At 36.8% G+C, this 5,000-nt stretch overlaps 1 pseudogene; it reads left to right on the plus strand.

The window, feature by feature from the left end:
* The window catches only part of LOC113870275, a 65,797-nt pseudogene that overhangs the window by 33,702 nt on the left and 27,095 nt on the right, over nucleotides 1–5,000 (plus strand).

Here is a 5,000-nt window from a genome sequence, read left to right on the forward strand (position 1 = left end):
AATCATCTGCTTCCGGAAAAAATCGAAGAATTTCTTGGGAATCCTGCAAGAGCCAATCGTTCTTTTTTCTCTGACAGATGGTCAGAACTTCATCTGGGTTCGAATCCTACTGAGAGGTCCACTAGAGATCAGAAATTGTTGAAGAAAGAACAAGATATTTCTTTTGTTCTTTCCAGGCGATGGGAAAATAAAGAAATAGTTAATATATTCAAGATAATTATGTACTTACAAAATACCGTCTCAATTCATCCTATTTCATCAGATCCGGGATGTGATATGGTTCCGAAGGATGAACTGGACAGTTCCAATAAGATTTCATTCTTGAACAAAAATCCGTTTTTTGGTTTATTTCATCTATTCCATGACCGGAACAGGGGGGATACACGTTACACCACGATTTTGAATCAGAAGAGATATTTCAAGAAATGGCAGATCTATTCACTCTATCAATAACCGAGCCGGATCTGGTGTATCATAGGGAATTGACTTTTTCTATTGATTCCTCCGGATTGGATCAAAAACCATTTTTGAATGAGGTATTCAACTCCAGGGATGAATCGAAAAATCAATCTTTATTGGTCCTACCTCCTCTTTTTTATGAAGAGAATGAATCTTTTTATCGAAGGATCATAAAAAAATGGGTCCAGACCTCTTGTGGGAATGATTTAGAGGATCCAAAACCAAAAATAGTGGTATTTGCTAGCAACAACATAATGGAGGCAGTCAATCAATATAGATTGATCCGAAATCTGATTCAAATCCAATATAGCATCCCTGGTTACATAAGAAATGTATTGAATCGATTCATTAAAAAGAATCGATTCGATCGCAACTTCGAATATGGAATTCAAAGGTATCAAATAGGAAATGATACTCTGAATCATAGAACTATAATGAAATACACGATCAACCAACATTTATCAAATTTGAAAAAGAGTCAGAAGAAATGGTTCGATCTTCTTATTTTTATTTCTCGAACGGAGAGATCCATGAATCGGGATCCTAATGCATATAGATACAAATGGTCCAATGGGAGCAAGAATTTCCAGGAACATTTGGACCATTTCATTTCTGAGCAGAATAGCCGTTTTCAAGTAGTGTTCGATCGATTACATATTAATCAATATTCGATTGATTGGTCTGAGGTTATCGACAAAAAATATTTGTTTAAGTCACTTTGTTTCTTTTTGTCCAAGTTACTTCTTTTTTTGTCCAAGTTTCTTCTCTTTTTGTCTAACTCACTTCCTTTTTTCTTTGTGAGTTTCGGGAGTATCCCCATTCATAGGTCCGAGATCCACATCTATGAGTTGAAAGGTCCGAATGATCCACTCTGTAATCAGTTGTTAGAATCAATAGGTCTTCAAATCTTTCATTTGAAAAAAAGGAAACCCTTATTATTGGATGACCATGATACTTCCCAAAAATCGAAATTCTTGATCAATGGAGGAACAATATCACCATTTTTGTTCAATAAGATACCAAAGTGGATGATTGACTCATTCCATACTAGAAAGAATTGCAGGAAATCTTTTGATAACACGGATTCCTATTTCTCAACGATATCCCACGATCAAGACAATTGGCTGAATCCCGTGAAACCATTTCATAGAAGTTCATTGATATCCTCTTTTTATAAAGCAAATCGACTTCGATTCTTGAATAATCGATATCACTTCTGCTTCTATTGTAACAAAAGATTCCCTTTTTATGTGGAAAAGGCCTGTATCAATAATAATGATTTTACGTATGGACAATTCCTCAATATCTTGTTCATTCGCAACAAAATATTTTCTTTTTGCGGTGGTAAAAAAAAACATGCTTTTTGGGGGAGAGATACTATTTCACCAATCGAGTCACAGGTATCTAACATATTGATACCTAACGATTTTCCGCAAAGTGGCGACGAAGGGTATAACTTGTACAAATCTTTCCATTTTCCAATTCGATCCGATCCATTCGTTCGTAGAGCTATTTACTCGATCGCAGACATTTCTGGAACACCTCTAACAGAGGGACAAATAGTCAATTTTGAAAGAACTTATTGTCAATCTCTTTCAGATATGAATCTACCTGATTCAGAAGGGAAGAACTTGCATCAGTATCTCAATTTCAATTCAAACATGGGTTTGATTCACACTCCATGTTCTGAGAAATATTTACCATCCGAAAAGAGGAAAAAACGGAGTCCTTGTCCAAAAAAATGCCTTGAGAAAGGGCAGATGTATAGAACCTTTCAACGAGATAGTGCTTTTTCAACTCTTTCAAAATGGAATCTATTCCAAACATATATACCATGGTTCCTTACCTCGACAGGGTACAAATATATAAATTTCATATTTTTAGATACTTTTTCAGACCTATTGCCGATACTAAGTAGCAGCCAAAAATTTGTATCCATTTTTCATGATATTATGCATGGATCAGATATATCATGGCGAATTCTTCAGATTCCATTGTGTCTTTCACAATGCAATCTGATAAGTAAGATATGGAATCTGATAAGTGAGATTCCGAGTAATTGTTTACATAATCTTCTTCTATCCGAAGAAATTTTTCATCGAAATAATGAATCACTATTGATATCGACACATCTGAGATCGCTAAATGTTCGGGAGTTCCTCTATTCAATCCTTTTCCTTCTTCTTGTTGCTGGATATCTCGTTCGTACACATCTTCTCTTTGTTTCTCGAGTCTATAGTGAGTTACAGACAGAGTTCGAAAAGGTCAAATCTTTGATGATTCCATCATACATGATTGAGTTGCGAAAACTTCTAGATAGGTATCCCACATCTGAACTGAATTCTTTCTGGTTAAAGAATCTCTTTCTAGTTGCTCTGGAACAATTAGGAGATTCTCTAGAAGAAATACGGGGTTCTGCTTCTGGTGGCCCCATGCTATGGGGTGGTGGTCCCGCTTATGGGGTCAAATCAATACGTTCTAAGAAGAAATATTGGAATCTCATCGATCTCATAAGTATCATACCAAATCCCATCAATCGAATCGCTTTTTCGAGAAATACGAGACATGTAAGTCATACAAGTAAAGCGATCTATTCCTTGATAAGAAAAATAAAAAACGTGAATGGTGATTGGATTGATGATAAAATAGAATCCTGGGTCTCGAACAGTGATTCGATTGATGATAAAGAAAGAGAATTCTTGGTTCAGTTCTCTACCTTAACGACAGAAACAAGGATTGATCAAATTCTATTGAGTCTGACTCATAGTGATCATTTATCAAAGAATAACTCTGGTTATCAAATGATTGAACAACCGGGAGCAATTTACTTACGATACTTAGTTGACATTCATAAAAAGTATCTAATGCATTATGAGTTCAATACATCCTGTTTAGCAGAAAGACGGATATTCCTTGCTCATTATCAGACAATTACTTATTCACAAACCCTGTGGGGGGCTAATAGTTTTCATTTCCCATCTCATGGAAAACCCTTTTCGCTCCGCTTAGCCCTACCCCCCCTAGGGGTATTTTAGTGATAGGTTCTATAGGAACTGGACGATCCTATTTGGTCAAATACCTAGCGACAAACTCCTATGTTCCTTTCATTACAGTATTTCTGAAAAAGTTCCTGGATAACAAGCCTAAGGGTTTTCTTATTGATGATAGTGACGATAGTGACGATATTGATGATAGTGACGATATCGACCGTGACCTTGATATGGAGCTGGAGCTTCTAACTATGATGAATACGCTAACTATGGATATGATGCCGGAAATAGACCGATTTTATATCACCTTTCAATTCGAATTAGCAAAAGCAATGTCTCCTTGCATAATATGGATTCCAAACATTCATGATCTGGATGTGAATGAATCGAATTACTTATCCCTCGGTCTATTAGTGAACTATCTCTCCAGGGATTGTGAAAGATGTTCCACTAGAAATATTCTTGTTATTGCTTCGACTCATATTCCCCAAAAAGTAGATCCCGCTCTAATAGCTCCGAATAAATTAAATACATGCATTAAGATACGAAGGCTTCTTATTCCACAACAACGAAAGCACTTTTTCACTCTTTCATATACTAAGGGATTTCACTTGGAAAAGAAAATGTTCCATACTAATGGATTCGGGTCCATAACCATAACTATGGGTTCCAATGTACGAGATCTTGTAGCACTTACTAATGAGGCCTTATCGATTAGTATTATACAAAAAAAATCCATCCTAGACACTAATATAATTAGATCTGCTCTTCATAGACAAACTTGGGATTTGCGATCTCAGGTAAGATCGGTTCAGGATCATGGGATCCTTTTCTATCAGATAGGAAGGGCTGTTTCACAAAATGTACTTCTAAGTAATTGCTCCATAGATCCTATATTTATCTATATGAAGAAGAAATCATGTAACGAGGGGATTCTTATTTGTACAAATGGTACTTCGAACTTGGAAGGAGCATGAAGAAATTAACGATACTTCTTTATCTTTTGAGTTGTTCTGCCGGATCGGTCGCTCAAGACCTTTGGTCTCTACCCGGACCTGATGAAAAAAATGGGATCACTTCTTATGGACTCGTTGAGAATAATTCTGATCTAGTTCATGGCCTATTAGAAGTAGAAGGCGCTCTGGTGGGATCCTCACGGACAGAAAAAAATTGCAGTCAGTTTGATAATGATCGAGTGACATTGCTTCTTCGGTCCGAACCAAGGAATCCCTTAAATATGATTCAAAATGGATCTTGTTCTATCGTTGATCAGAGATTTCTCCATGAAAAATATGAATCGGAGTTTGAAGAAGGGGGAGGAGTCCTCGACCCGCAACAGATAGAGGAGGATTTTTTCAATCACATAGTTTGGGCTCCTAGAATATGGCGCCCTTGGGGCTTTCTATTTGATTGTATCGAAAGGCCCAATGAATTGGGATTTCCCTATTGGGCCAGGTCATTTCGGGGCAAGCAGATCATTTATGATGAAGAGGATGAGCTTCAAGAAAATGATTCAGAGTTCTTACAGGGTGGAACCATGCAGTACCAGAC

The sequence above is a fragment of the Abrus precatorius genome, unplaced genomic scaffold (genome assembly GCF_003935025.1).
Source record: "Abrus precatorius isolate BTA unplaced genomic scaffold, Abrus_2018 Scaffold0, whole genome shotgun sequence".
NCBI classification, from domain to species: Eukaryota; Viridiplantae; Streptophyta; class Magnoliopsida; order Fabales; family Fabaceae; genus Abrus; species Abrus precatorius.